At 33.8% G+C, this 16,735-nt stretch overlaps 1 protein-coding gene across 1 annotated transcript in view; it reads right to left on the bottom strand.

The window, feature by feature from the left end:
* The window catches only part of sNPF-R (short neuropeptide F receptor), a 180,612-nt gene extending 164,273 nt beyond the window's left edge, over window positions 1-16,339 (bottom strand). Inside the window, exon 1 of the mRNA XM_073987284.1 lies at window positions 15,401-16,339. The gene's annotated coding sequence lies outside the window, so the exon portion shown is untranslated. The remainder of the gene's footprint in view (window positions 1-15,400) is intronic.
* Between the last annotated feature and the right edge of the window lie 396 nt (window positions 16,340-16,735).

The following is a 16,735-nucleotide window of genomic DNA, read 5'->3' as shown; positions in this document are numbered from 1 at the left end:
TTTTGAACATTTGTGGGGGAGGTACCTGAAGGAGTGGACCTATATGGGCCATCTTCGAACTTAAATCAAATCTGGACAAAATATTTCGATACCCAAAATTTGAACCGAATCGATTGATCCGTTTGAGAGTTATCGTGCGCACCAGCCAGCCAGACAGACGGACAGACAGACAGACGGACGGACATTGCTCAATCGACTCCAAATTGTCTGAAACACATTTCGTCCAAACATACTTGGGGTCTAAAACCATTATTTCGATGAGGCACATTTTTGGTCGTATCAAAGTGTAAATACCCTCTTTAGCCTAAAGGCTGAGGGTATAAACATTTATCAATGTATAACTGACACATATGCAAAATGTGCAGGGGTCAGGATATACAATTTCAAACAAGAAATATATTTTAGTTTTTTTTTTTTTGTTAACTTGGACCTAGCAAGAAGCTAAACAGCATTAATAAGTAATGTTAGAGGCAATTTTGAATTGTTGATGCTAAGAAAAAATTGTAAAATCCCTATGGTTGGAAATTTTTTTGGACAAAATCCACGCTCTTGTATTGTTGATGATTAGTAATTTTTTTAAGAAGTCATAGTTTGAAAAAGTCTTCGCTTAGAAAATATATTTTTTTTAAATCCACGCTTGGAAAAAGCATTTATTTTTTAAATCAATGCTTGCAAAAAAATATTTTTTGTAAATCCACGCTTGGATAAAACATTTTTTTTAATTCACGTTTGTAAAAAATATGTTTTTTAATTCACGCTTGGAAAAATATATTTTTTTAAATCCACGCTTAGAAAATAAATTTTAAAATACACGCTTGGAAAATATTTAAATTAAAAAATATTTGGAAAAATATATAAAAAAAATCCACGCTTGGAAAAATATTTAAAAAAAATCCACGCTTGGAAAAATATTTAAAAAAAAATCCACGCTTGGAAAAATATTTAAAAAAAATCCACGCTTGGAAAAATATTTTTTTAAAAATCCACGCTTGGAAAAATATTTTTTGAATCACGCTTGAAAAAATATATTTTTTAAATTCACCCTTGAAAAAATATATTTTTTAAATCAACGCTTGAAAAACTATTTTTTTAAATCCACGTTTGGACAAATATTTTTATAAATAAACGCTTGAAATAATATTTTTTAATCCACGCTTGGAAAAAAATATTTTTTTTTATAAAATGCACGCTTGGAAAAATATTCTTTTATAAAAATCAAGGCTATGATTTTTTTATAAAAATTAGCCCTTTGAAAAATGTTTTTTTTTTTTATAAAAATCCATGCAGGAAAAATATTGTTTTATAAAAATTTACGCTTCAAAAATTATTCCACGCGTGGAAAAATATTTTTTTATAAAAATTCACGCTTCGAAAAATCTTCCACGCTTGGAAAAATATTTTTTATACCCTCATTTATACCCTCATAGCCATGTCCGTCCGTCTGTCTGGAGCGCACGATAACTCTGAACGGGTCAACCGATTCGGTCCAAAATTTGGCTTTGGTAATATTTTGCCCAAACTTAGTTTAAGTTCGAAGATGGGTTATATCAGTCCACTCCTTCCGGTACCTCCCCCACAAAAGTTCGAAAATGTGCGGAAAATTTGTGCGAACGATAACTCTTGAAGGAAGTAACCGATTTGGTCCATACTTTGCACATCGTGACTAAGACGAGGTTCCAATATGGACTCAATCGGTTCACTCCTTCGGGTACCTCCCACACAAAATTTCCGAAAAGTTCACCTTAGGAAAAATATTGTTTTATAAAAATTTACGCTTCAAAAATTATTCCACGCGTGGAAAAATATTTTTTTATAAAAATTCACGCTTCGAAAAATCTTCCACGCTTGGAAAAATATTTTTTATACCCTCATTTATACCCTCATAGCCATGTCCGTCCGTCTGTCTGGAGCACACGATAACTATCGAACGGGTCAACCGATTCGGTCCAAAATTTGGCTTTCGTAATATTTTGCCCAAACTTAGTTTAAGTTCGAAGATGGGTTACATCAGTCCACTCCTTCCGGTACCTCCCCCACAAAAGTTCGAAAATGTGCGGAAAATTTGTGCGAACGATAACTCTTGAAGGAAGTAACCGATTTGGTCCATACTTTGCACATCGTGACTAAGACGAGGTTCCAATATGGACTCAATCGGTTCACTCCTTCGGGTACCTCCCACACAAAATTTCCGAAAAGTTCACCTTAGGACCTACTCTCGAATCGTTTTGATTTTTGTTTTAGCAACTTGTATTTATACGACGGTATAAGTTTCATCAGGGGCAAGTCCATACATCCTGAGAAAATAGCCTGAAAGTTCCAAAAACCCCTATGACACCGTGTGTAGTGAGTGGAGCGCAATATAACTCTCGGATCTCCCGATTCAGTTGAACTTAGTTTAAGTTCAAAGATGGGTTATATCGGTCCACTCCTTCAGGCACCTCCCCCACAAAAGTTCAAAAATGTTCGGAAAAATTGTTCGTACGGTAACTCTTGAAGGGAGTGGCCGAATTGGTCCATACTTTACACATCCTAATATATCTACCAGATATAGATCAGGTTCAAATATGGACTATATTTGTCCACTCCATCCGGTACCTACCACACAAAATTTCGGATAAGTTAACTTTAAGACCTGCAATCAAATCACTTTGATTTTTGTTGAAGCAACTTGCATTTGCTGCCTCAATTACGATGGTAAATTTTTTTCTGGGCCAAGTCCATACTTCTTGAGCAAACAGCCCGAAAAGTGCAAAAAAACCCTGGCTGGAGATCCTCTTCCATAATGGTCAATATCGATCCATTCCTTTAACTATCTCCTCCGCAAAACTTTTAATCTTTAATCCTAATCAACATTTTTGTCGGCTCATACATCCAAAATGTTTAAAACCCCCTAAACACATACGTGTTTTGGAAAAAAAAATTTCAACATACATAGGCTGAGGGTATATCTCAGTCGGCAAAGCTGACTGATACTTTTTTACTTGTTTTAAATCCACGCTTGGAAAAATATTTTTTTTATAAAAATCCACGTTTGGAAAAATATTCTTTTATAAAAATTAACTTTTAAAATAATATTTGTTTTTATAAAAATCCACGCTTGGAAAAATATTTTCTCACAAAAATTCACCCTTCAAACAATTTTTTTTTTATAAAAATCCACGGTTGGAAAAATATTTTCTCACAAAAATTCACCCTTCAAAAATTTTTTTTTTTATAAAAATCCACGCGTGGAACTATATATTATTTATAAAAATCTAGGCTGGAAGAATATTTATTTTATAAAAATCCACGCTTGGAAACATATTTTTTATAAAAATCGACGCTGGAAAAATATTTTTTATAAAAATCGACGCTGCAAAAATATTTTTTTAATAAAAATCCACGCTTGGAAAAATATTTTTTTTTATAAAAATGAATGCTTGGAAAAATATTTTTTATAAAAATCCACGCTTGAAAACAATTTTTTATAAAAAATTCACGCTTCGAAAAAAAATTTTATAGAAATCCACGCTGGAAAAATGGTTTTTCATAAAAAACCCACGCTTGAAAATATATATTTTTTTATAAAAATCCACGCTGGAAAAATATTTTTTTATAAAAATCCAGGCTTGGGAAAATATATTTTTATAAAAATCCACGCTTCAAATAATTTTTTTTTTACCAAAAATCCGCGCTAAAATCATATTTTTTACAAAAAAAATCCAGGTTTGAAAAAAATATTTTTTACAAAATCAATGCTTTTGAAATTTTGATGCATAGAAAAAATAAAAAAAACTTTGAAAATAGAAAAAAATATATATTTGCAAAAAATCTACGCTTAGCAAACAGTTTTTTGCAAAAAATCCACACTATGATATTTTTTAAAAATCCACGCTTAAAAATTTTTTTTTAAAAATTCACGCTTTTAATTTTTTTATGCGTAAAAAAATAAAGGGCCATGGTTGGATAAAAAATACTTTTATATAAAAATCCACGCTTAAAAAAATATTTGTTTTTTTATACACGCTTGGAAAAATATTTTTTATAAAAATCTATGCTTGGAAAAAGCATTTTTTTACAAAAACCCACGTAAGGAAAAAATATTTTTTTATAAAAATCCACGCGTGGAAAAATATTTTTTTTATAAAAATCCACGCTTGGAAAAAGCTGAAACCAAAAACTTTTTTTAAATCCACGCTTCGAATAATATTTTGTTTATAAAAATCTACGCTTGGAAAATATTCTTTTATAAAAATCCACGCTTGGAAAAATATTTTCTTTATAAAAATCGATGCTTGGGAAAAGGATTTTTATACCCTCAGCCTTTAGGCTAAGGAGGGTATATCACCAATATTTTTGAAAATTTAACATAGCTGAAGCCAAGGTTTACCCTTTCAGAATACGCGACTTGTGGTTCTATATTATACAAATTAAATATTTTTGGGTAAAATTAAATGTTGTTGGACGTGGCAAAAAATATTGGCCTTAAAAGATAATTTGTGTGGAAACTGTGGCTATATTTATGTTAAAAAATGGGTAAAAATGGGTTGAAGCCACCATGTCTTTTTTTGTTTTCTCTCGATTTGTGAGTAAACCACACTTCTCTCGATTTTCCTGTCAAAGTAAAAGTAGAAGCAAACTAAATAAGGATCATCTCACTAATGTATTACTTTTCAAAATTTGAACTGCTTCTACCATTAAATGATGCTGACATTTTGAAGCCAGTTTTACAGTGTTTTTTGACATTTTCTTCTAACTTCTGCAAACAGGTTTTACAAAAAATCGTATATAGGATTGTAGGACTCGCGATTCTGAGTTATTTGATATATGTGTCGTGAATGTAGTCTACAAAGCTTTATAGAAATCTGCATCCAAATACGGAAATTTTGTGCGAACATTTTTCTAAAAATCATATTTTTCGGGCCTAATTTTTATAATTGTCATTCGATTTCCTCGTACTTGATTGCACATTTTAGTTTTTTACGTTCCGGATCTAATAAATCATTCCCCGTGAAAATCCATCCACAAAAACGCGAGTTACAAGAAAGTCCAAAGTAGAAAAATCACCTAAAATTGTTTATGGAAATATCGCGTATTTTATCGCGTTTTCTGCGGTTTGTTTCCACTGCAATAAAACAACTAATACAGCATCTTCGTTTTATCGGAAACAGAGTTTTGAAAACTTCACTGATAAGGGAGATACATTAATTTTATCCCAAAAAATAGTGTGTGATGCTACATCCACGGTTCTTAATTGATCGCCTTGAAATAGATATATATCGATGTAGGTTTTCATGGTGGACATTGAAATTGGATGCGGACAAAAATTGTATGCACTTTGCGCAAATTAGCGATATTTTATAGGTATTTTAATGCTAAAATGCAGCTGATGCTACATCTTAGCGTCCAAATTAAATTTCGAAAAATATATACAAATTAACAGATATGGTCTTGCTGTACATGAAAATCACATGCGGACAAAATGATTTTGATAATTAAGCGATTTACACGTATTTTAAAATGCATATAAATAAAAATGGGTTATTTGACCTCTATTTCCATTTCAGAAGCTTTGACATATATCCTCATCAACACAATTAGCTTCCCTAATGGCAAAGCTTTAAAATAAAGCAAAATCCGTCAATTTTGTTAGGGGATTTAAGCAAAATGAAGAAAGTATTCCTATAAATTTTTACAATATTTTCTACTACATAATGCATGTGAAAAAATATTTTTTCAAACAAAAAATTATTTTTTGACCAAAATATATGCTTATTTTGGCTGTAACATCCAAACTATAACACCAATCTGTATGATTGCAGTCTCATTTGATACGCCGTGAAGTTTGGATCCACAACAATTTTTTATGTAATTATATGACCACTAAATGGGCTTTAATTTTGAAAAAAGTAGACTTATATTCAATAATTTAGCAATTTTATGTACATTCCGTGAATTCTGTGTAACATTTTGCAGGTATTATGCAATCTACTCGCTGAAGCCACTTCGAGAGAACTTTTTTGTAACAATTGTGCTCATTAAAATAATTAGCGTTTTTATAATATTTTCTTTCTTAAAAAGCGAAATAAAAGCGCCGTAACTTTTGTCGCAACAACCAAAAATTGGCTCGCGACCAGATTCGTACTGGGAATCTTTTTCTTAACCTACATATCAAAAATCGGTGATGTAGCGCGAAAAAAAATTATCCTTTTTTTCTGAAATGGAATATGAAATAATTGACAATATTCCTGATATACACTTTCATACGGGCAAAATGTGCCTCATCGAAATAATGGTTTTAGACCCCAAGTATGTTTGGACGAAATGTGTTTCAGACAATTTGGAGTCGATTGAGCAATGTCCGTCCGTCTGTCTGTCTGTCCTGCTGGCGCACGATAACTCTCGAACGGATGAACCGATTCGGTTCAAATTTTGGCTTTCGTAATATTTTGCCCAAACTTAGTTTAAGTTGAGCTACATCGGCCCACCCCTTCCGGTATCTCCCCCACAAAAGTTCGAAAATGTTCGGAAAGTTTGTGCGCACGATAACTCTTGAAGGGAGTGACCGATTTGGTCCATACTTTATATAGTGTAAAATTTCTACCAGAGTAATATGAGGTTCCAATATGGCCTCAATAGGTCCACTCCTTCGGGTACCTCCCACACAAAATTTCGGAAAAGTTCAGTTTAGAACCTGCTCTCGAATCGTTTTGATTTTTGTTGCTGGAACTAGTATTCACTGCCCTCCACATGACGGTACAAGTTTCATCAGGGACAAGTCCATACTTCCTGAGGAAATAGCATGAAAGTTGCAAAAAACCCCTATGACACCGTGTAAGGTGGTTGGAGCGCACGATAACTCTCGAACGGATCTGCCGATTCGGTCCAAAATATCGTCTTAGTAATATTTTGTCCAAACATAGTTTAAGTTTGAAGATAAGCCATATCGGTCCACTCCCCCACAAAAGTTCAAAAATGTTCGGAAAAATTTTTCGTACGGTCACTCTTGAAGGGAGTGGCCGAACTGGTCCATACTTCATACATCCTAATATATCTACCAGATATAGATCAGTTTAAAATATGGACTATATTTGTCCACTCATCCGGTACCTCCCACACATAATTTCGAATAAGTTCACTTTAAGACCTGCTATCGAATCACTTTAATTTTTGTTGAAGCAACTTGCATTCGCTGCCTTAATTACGATTGTAAAGTTTTTTTCAGGGACAAGTCCATAATTCTTGAGCAAACAGCCCGAAGGGTGTAAAAACCCCCTATGGCACCATGTGTAGTGGCTGGAGACACACTTCCTTAATGGTCAATCCATTCCTTTAAGTATCTCCTCCGCAAAACTTTTGATATTTAATCCTAATCAACATTTTTGTCGATTCATACGCCCAAAATGTTAAAAACCACCTAAATACATACGTTTTTTGGGAAAAACAATTGTTTCAATATTCACAGGCTGAGGGTATATCTCTGTCGGCAAAGCCGACTGATACTTTTTTACTTGTTTTTATAAAAATCCATGCGTGAAAAATATTTTTTATAAAAATTCGCGCTTCGAAAAATTTTTTATACAAATTCCAGCTGGAAAAATGGTTTTTTATTAAAATCCACGCTGGAAAAATATTTTTTTATAAGAATCTAGGCTTGCAAAATATTTTTTTTTTATAAAAATCCACGCTAAGAAACATATTTTTTTTTTCAACAAATCCAGGTTTGAAAAAAATATTTTTTACAAACTCCAAGCTTTTGAATTTTTGGTGCGTAGAAAAAATTAGAAAATATGGAAATAAAAAATATTGCAAAATATCCACGCTTTAAAAAATAATTTTTTAAAAAACCACGCTTTTAAATTTGTATAAGCATATAAAAATTAAAGGGCCATGGTTAAACAAATAAGTTTTTTGGCAAAAAAAATCCACACTGAAAAAGATATTTTTTTATAAAAACCCATGTTTGGAAAAAATATTTATTCATTTGCAAATAGTATTTAATTTTAAAAAAATCAACGCTGTTTTTAATGATATTTTTACACCTAAGACACAAGGTTGTATACGTGTTGACAATACTTATACGCGCCCAATATCACAATGTTTTAAACTCAACTAAAATCAAGGAATTTTTTCTTTTTAAAATCTTTTGGGCATAAACTTGTCCACTCTATAAATTATTCTAAAAAGACAATCGTATAATTTCGCTAATGAAAGTCCCTTTTTATGAGCAAGGACTACATGAATTACAACAGTTCAACAGTACATATAGTCCTCCTTCATACAATGGAAGTAATTTGCGTATGTCTACTATTGTTCTTTTAGAAAAAAATGCGTTAAAGAAATAAATTCGTATTTATTAATATTTTTGGATTCCATAGATTCTAATTCAATTTTGCACAAAACAAAGAAAATAATAAAAATGTCCTCAAAATATGTTTTAGAATTAAAATATTTTTGGAAAAAATTTTTAATGTATCATTTGAAGTGCATAAAATAAGTACGAATAATATAGTTTTGTCAAAGTATTTTTCATGGACCTAGAATGAAGGTAAAAAACCATTCGTAGATGCGATTTTGAAGGATTTTTTTATTTGAAATGCTTTTTGATATATAATCGTAGAATTTTCCAAATAATAGTTCATTTTATGAGGAATTGTAGGCTGTGTAGCCTCATTCAACATAGTTTTCGTTTAAATTCGCATAGAAGCCGCGGCCTCATAAGAACATCAAAAAATGTACGTATCCATAGGGTTATTACCCACCATAGGAAAAATTAAGCAAAAAGTAAAAAGTATATAATGATTATTATACTCTCAACCTTTAGGCTTTGATAGGACAAAAATTGTCATCTGGATGTCTTCTCAAGACAATTGAAGACACCTCGAAATCGTTTATACACAACCGAAGACCTCTTGAAGTCTTCTATGCATAGTAAGGACTTCTTAAAGTCTTCTTTTGACAATTGAATATCACTTTAAATCTTTTATTGACAAGTGAAGACCTCTTGTAGTCTTCTATACATAGTGAGGACTTCATGAAGTATTCTTTTGACAATTGACAACTTTAAATCTTTTATTGACAAAATAAGACCTCTTGAATCTAGATAAGCTATGACCTCTTGCAGTTGGCTATTGAATGTTGAAGGCCTCTTTATATATTTTATTGACCATAATGAAATCATCTATTGACAATTGGAGACCTGTTGTGTCGTCTGTAGACAATGGAAGCGCTGTTGAGGTCTTCCATACACCTCTTTAGGCCTTTAATAGACTATTGAAGACCTCTTAAAGTCGTTCTGTAGGCAGACCTCTTAAAGTCGTTCTAAAGCCGCCTCAAACCTGAAGACCTGTTGAGAACTTCTATAGAACTATAGAACTTCTATAGACCTTTGAAGCCTTCGTGAGATATTTTATAGTCAGATTGGTATAAAGTTTGTCGTGGACAGGTGCGGAAGCTCCAGGGTGAATAACTAACGTACCTAATAGGCACCATACCTATGGAGGGGAAAGGAAACCGACCTCATAGGTTATTTAAGAAATGTGTCCTCATGCGTTGACTTTTATAAGGAAAGCGACCTCAAAGACCTAGTTCTTAGGCCGACATCTTTAAGAAAGGCGGGTTCATATGTAAACTTCTCTATGAACGCGACCCCACAGGTCGTATTCTATATGGAAGACAACTTCTTTAGGTGGACATGTATACGAAAGGTGACCTTTAAGCAATTTGACCTCAAAGGTTGACCTTAATAAGGCTTCTCGAATGACGCTCTAATATATGGATCTGTAAAGAGAGTGACCTTATAAGCAGATTTTAATAAAGAAGATGGCCGCATGGTTCGACTGCCAAGGAAAGCGAATTCATACTTTGATTTCTCTAAGCAGGATGACCCTTTAAGTTGGTTTTTATAAGGAAAGCGACCTCATAGGTCGACTTATTTAACGTATTATTTAACGTATTATCATACGTTGACTTTTATAAGGAAAGCGACCTCATAGGTCAACTTCTTTAAGGAAAGTGACCTCATGCGTTGGTTTTTATAAGGGCAGCCACCTCCTTACATCTCCCAAAGACATTGACCTCATAAGTAGACTTCATTAAAGGAAGGTGACTTCATCTGCCGACTTTTGTAAGCGACCTCAATGCTCGACCTATCTAAGGGTCGACTTCTTTATGAAAGACGAGCTCATAGGACAACTTTTCTAAAGGTGGGCGACTGCATAGTTAGACTTTTCCATGAACGCAACCTCATAGGACGACTTCTATAAGATAGACGACCTCAATAGGTCGTCATGTCATAAAAAGGTGACCCAATAATTCTGCATCTCTAAAGGGAGTGTCCTCATAAGTCGATTTTAATAAGGAAGGTGGCCTCATGGTTCGAATGCTAAGGAAAGCGAAGTCATTACTTGACTTCTCTAAGGAGGTTGCCACCATAGGTCAACTTATCTAAAGAGTACGAGAGCGGTTTTATACGTTGACTTCTTTTAGGAAGGCGACCACAAAGTTCGACTTTTATAAGAAAGATAACTTCTTAGGTCGACTTCTCTCAGAATGACGGCCTCATAAGTTGACTTCTTTAAGGAACGTGACCCCATACATTGACTTCTTTAAGGAAGATGGAAGATAAAAGGAAGGCGATTTCATAGGTGGGCTGCTATAAGAAAGCGATTTCATAGGTTAACTTCTATAAGAAAGACGATCTCATTAGGTCGACTTGTCTTAGAAAGGTGACATAACAGCGCGACTTTTCTATGAAAGATGGTCTCATAGGTCGATATATCTAAGGTGGATGAGGGCGTCCTTCTTCTCTTAGTAAGGCGAACTCATAAGTTGACGAAACGATAACCTCAAAAAAAAACTAGTAAAAATTTATCAGCCGGCTTTGCCGACAATATAATCTTAGACTTTGTGAATCCATCAAAGATATGTGTGTATTTAGGGAATTTTCAGACTTTTGTGGCCCTTTTTGGACGTATGAACTTGCCGACAAAAATATGTTTGGATTTAAGCTCAAAAGTGCTGCAGAGAAGGTACATGAAGGTATGGATCGACATATTCAATTTTCGAAGTGGGTCTTATTTTGGGAGTCATTCCTTTCGATACATATAGCGCCCACCAGTCAATTCAGTGGGTTACCAGCTATAATTTAGAGCTTTTGTACATTATATCAGGAAGTACATATGTACTTGTCTAAGAAAAACACAATAACACTCTAAACACTACCGCATGGAGTACATTCGATTAAAATTTCCGAAAGATCATCGAAATTACATTAATTGCACTTAAACAAAAATGTTGAACTTTTGTGAGGGAGGTACCATTAGAAGTGGAACATTATGGCCCATTTTTGAACTTAAACTAAGTTCGGAAAAAATATTACGAAAGTCAAATATTAAACCATCCCTAAACTTCATTTTTAAAGGTATTTTTAGCGAAGCTATGACTTCGTGGATTTATAAAAAAAAATTCAGAGACCTATAGACTTCGTGGATTTATAAAAAAATCAGGGACCTGAAAACTTCGTGGATTTATAAAAAAATCAGAGATCTGAAAACTTCGTGGACTTATAAAAAAATATTCTCAGGGACCTGAAAACTTCGTGGATTTATAAAAAAATCAGGGACCTGAAAACTTCGTGGATTTATAAAAAAATCAGAGATCTGAAAACTTCGTGGACTTATAAAAAAATATTCTCAGGGACCTGAAAACTTCGTGGACTTAAAAAAAAATATTTTCAGGGACCTATAGACTTCGCGGATTTACAAAAAATATGTTTTTGGAGCTTCAAGACCTCGTTGACTTTTAAAAACATTTTCAGGGACCTCTGGACTTCGTGGATTTACACAAAATATTTTCAGGAGCTATAAAAATATTTCCAGGGGCCTATAAGAGTTTGTAAATTTTGAAAAAACAAGTAAAAAAGTGTCTGTCGGCTTTGCCGACCGATATATACCCTCTGCCAATGTGAAGCGAAACTTTCACCTCCGGACAGATCGAATGAATTTAAGGTGTCTTCAGAATTTTGTGGCCCTTTTTGGACATTTGAACTTGCCGACAAAAATGTGGAATAGGAATTAACTTCACTAAGACACAAATGTTGAACTTTTGTAGGGCAGGTACTTTTAGGGAGAACCGATATGGGCCATTTTAGAACTTAAACTAAATTTTGATAAAATATTAGGAAATCCAAAGTTTGGACCAAATTCGTTGCCCCATTCAAGTGATATCGTCCTAGCATTTTAGTGACCGGTATTGACCATGAAACTAAGTTGGGATATAATTTGACGAAGACCAAATTCTGGACCAAATCGGTTGAACAGTTCGAGAGTTATCGTGCTCTCCGACCGCCACATATGGTGACGTAGGGTTTTTTTTACACCTTTCGGGCTGTTTTCCCAAGAAATATGGACTTTCCCCTGAAAAAACTTTTTCCGTCGTAATGGAGGTAACGAATGCAAATTGCTTCAACAAAAATCAAAGTGATTCGAGAACAGGTCTTGAAGTGAACTTATCCGAAATTTTGTGTGAGAGGTACCAGAAGGAGTAGAAAAATATAGTCCATATTCGAAACTGATCTATATCTTGTAGATATATTAGGATGTGCAAAGTATATATTACATCGGTCACTCCCTTCAAGAGTTATCGTGCGCAAAATTTTTCCGAACATTTTTGAAGTTTTGTGGGGAAGGTACCTGAAGGAGTGGACCGATATAGCCCATCTTCGAATTTAAACTATGTTTTAATAAAATATTACGAATGCCAAATTTTGGACCGAATCGACAGATCCGTTCGAGAGTTATTATGCGCTCCATCCACTACACAAGGTGTCATAGGGCCTTTTTGCACCTTTCCGGCCATCTTTTCAGGAAGTATGGACTTGCCCCTGATAAAACTTGTACCGTCGTAGGGGGGAAAGGGAATACAAGTTGTTGCAACAAAAATCAAAGCGATTCGAGAGCAGGTCCTAAACTGAACTTGTCCGAAATTTTGTGTGGGAGGTACCCGCAGGAGTGAACCGATTGCGTCCATATTGGAACCTCATCTAAGTCTGGTAGAAATTTCACGATGTGCAAAGTATGGACCAAATCGGTTACTGCCTTCAAGAGTTATCATGCCCACAAATTTTCCGAACATTTTGCAACCTTTGTGGGGGAGGTACCGGACGGAGTGGACCGATATAGCTCACCTTCGAACTAAAACTAAGTTTGGACAAACTATTACGAAAGCCAACATTTGAACCTAATCGGTTCATCCGTTCGAGGGTTATCGTGCGCACCAGCCAGCCAGACAGACGGACGGACATTGCTAAATCAACTCCAAATTGTCTGAAACACATTTCGCCCAAACATACTTGGGGTCTAAAACCATTATTTCGATGAGGCACATTTTGCCCCTTTCTAGCCTAAAGGCTGAGGGTATAAATATTATCAGAGACCTCTAAGACCTCGTGGATTTTTAAACATATTTTCAGGGACCTATAGACTTCGTGGATTTACAAAAAATATTTTCAGGTGCTATAAGACCTCGTGGAATTTTTAAAAATATTTTCAGCGAACCTAAAAGACTTCGATGGTTTTTAAAAATATTTTCAGGGACCTATACGACTTCGTGGATTTACAAAAAATATTTTCAGGAGCTATAAGACCTCGTGCTTTTTTAAACATATTTTCAGGACCTATAAGACCACGTGGGGTTTTAGACTTGTGGATCTATACAAAATATTTTCAGGGACCGATAGACTTGGTGCATTTACAAAAAAAAAAAAAAAAAAAACAATATTTTCAGGAGCTATTAGGCCTCCTGGATTTTTAAACATATTTTCAGGGACCTATAAGATTTTGTAAATTTTGAAAAAAATATTATCAGGGACCTACTACACCTCTTGGATTTTTTGAAATATTTTCAGAGACCTCTAAGACCTCGTCGATTTTTAAAAAGATTTTTTCAGGGAACCTATAAGACTTCGTTGATTTTTAAGACTATTTTCAGGGACCTATAAGACTTCGTGGATTTATAAAAAGTATTTTCAGGGACCTATAGTCTTTTTAGATTTACAAAAAATATTTTTAGGAGCTATAAGACCTCGTGGACTTTTAAAAATATTTTCAGGGACCTATAAGATTTTGTGAATTTTGAAAAAATATTATCTGGACTTCTAAGACCTCGTGGATTTTTAAACATATTTTCAGGAACCTATTAGACCACGTGGGGTTTTAAAATATTTTCAGGGACCTATAACACTTCTTGGTTTTCTTTTTAATATTTTCAGAGACCTATAAGACCTCGTGGATTTAAAAAAATATTTCAGGCACCTATAAGACCTCGTACATTTTGAAAATATTTTCAGAGACGTATTTTTGGATTTTTAAACATATTTTCAAGAACCTTTAAGACCACGTGGAGTTTTAGAAATACTTTCAGGGGCCTATAACACCTCTTGGATTTTTAAAAATATTTTCAGCGAAACTGAAAGACCTCGTGTATTTTTTAAAAATATTTTCAGGGAACCTATAAGACCTTGTGAATTGTTAAAAATTATTTTCACACGCCTATAAGATCTCGTGCATTTTTAAAAATATTTTCTGAGACCTATAAGATCTCGTGGATTTTTAAAAAATATTTTCAGGGACCTAGACCTTGTGGATTTTGAAAAAATATTTTCAGCGAACCTAAAGACCTCGTTGATTTTTCAAAAATATTTTCAGGGACCTAGACCTCGTGGATTTTTAAACATATTTTCATTAACCTATAAGACCTCGTGGATTTTTTAAAAATATTTTTAGGGACCTATAACAAATCTTAAATTTTTTTAAATATTTTCAGGGACTTCTAAGACCTCGTGGATTTTTTAAAAAAATATTTTAAGGGACCTATAACAAATCTTATATTTTTTAAATATTTTTAGGGACTTCTAAGACCTCGTGGATTTTTTAAAAAATATTTTCAGGCACCTATAAGACCTCGTTTTTTTGAATATTTTCAGAGACCTTTAAGACCTCGTGGATTTTTAAAAAGTAAAAAAGTCCAGGTCATAATGATCAGATGGGCATTGAAAAATTCGCAACCTAATTGAGTGTCTTGAACAAATTCAGTTCAGAAAATCTACGCTTAGTAATCAGAATTTTGATAACCCAATTTTTTTTAACCTAATGAACAGATTAGCCTTTTGGTTTGAAAATCTTTGCATAATGGACAAAAGACTTGTTAAAAATTAGATAAAAATCCCCATCTATTGGTCAGATTAGCCTTAAAGAGTTTAGTTTAAAAAAACAATTGGGTTAAAAGCCCTTAAAACATAAGACAACAGTCCATTCCAAAAATAAATTTCTTTCAATTTCGTACTGAAAAAAATTATCATTCTATTTTTGTTTTCAAAAATAATTCAATTATTATTATTAAAACAAAAATTAACCCAAATTACCTGCAATAAATTCAAGCTATCATCCACAACATCTGCAACGACAACAGCAACAGTAGCAGGAAACAACAGGAATTCCTTGATTAATAACTTTTGGCGTAAGTTAATTTTTCTGGTCGTTAATTTTTTTTCTATGCCAATGCACACACTCATACACACGTTAACAATTTAATCGACGATATTTATCAAATATTTATGAAAATCAGTGTGGGCTCACACTCACGCACATTAATAATTTCTTAATTTCCGTTTCCTATTTCCGCTAAAGTACCACTATGTACTACACATAACGTCAGAGGTCGGCCGGTGGAGATCTTGAGAGCAACGTGTGGCGTATAAGCGATTTTTAATTGACTGACTACGTTTCACCACCGATTAAAGTTCAGTAGGTTTGGCATTACCCGTATTTACAGCACGCATTAAATTCGTAGCAGAAGAGGAAGCTTTCAGCACAGCTTGCAGTGTGTGATTTTTATTTTTTTTTTTATTTTATTTCTTCCTCAAAACCGACAAATAAAAAACCTTGAATATTTTTTTTTAGCAGGCTTAACACAACTTTTTTGTTACTTTTTCTTTTATTTTTTCGTCGTCGTTCTTATTGTTGTTTTATTCACTGCTCATCATTTAAGATGTTTCACAACAACACCTGCTTTAAAAACAAAAGCTTACACTTACAGGGATTATAAAACAGATTTTATTCTTCTTTATTTCGTATTGTTGAAGTTTTATCGTTGTGTGCGTGTTAAAATATTTTCTTTGGTTGTTGTTATGGCCACACTACACACGGCAGAATTGTTACCAGAGGTACATAGAGGATGGGAGGTCTGGGGAATTTGTTCACCTCTTCACTTATTTTTTCTTTATAAAATTTTTGCTAAATTTTCTGATGACATTTAGTATCCGTCCTCGACAACCGTTACCGTTGAAGTTTCGTTATCAACTGAATGCTTGACGCTCGTTTGCCAGAATCAACATCGTGCCTGTTAAACGACTTTTTGTTGTTTCATCTCCTGCTTGCCACCGTGCTCAAACAGCCCAACGCAACGCAACACATCACAACCATAATCCCAAGTCATTTTGGTTTGTCTATGTCTGGCTTTTGGTAAAAGCGTACATCTTTGCAAAGCAGTGGGTGTGTGTGATTGTGGGAGGATGGGTGTGTAATGTTGTTGTCATTGAGGATACCATCAACCATAATATGCAAGTATGTGTGCTTACTGTTAAAGTTGTGCCATGGTGGCCCAAGGAAAAGTCAAACACTTGCTGTTGCATTTTCATTTAGAATGTGCGTTGAGAGAGTGTGCCTGTGAGTGTATGAGAATCTACGTTGTTAACATT

The sequence above is a fragment of the Musca autumnalis genome, unplaced genomic scaffold, assembly GCF_047663935.1.
Source record: "Musca autumnalis isolate F117 unplaced genomic scaffold, ASM4766393v1 scaffold_4, whole genome shotgun sequence".
NCBI classification, from domain to species: domain Eukaryota; kingdom Metazoa; phylum Arthropoda; class Insecta; order Diptera; family Muscidae; genus Musca; species Musca autumnalis.
This window is presented reverse-complemented; position numbering and strand designations above follow the sequence as displayed.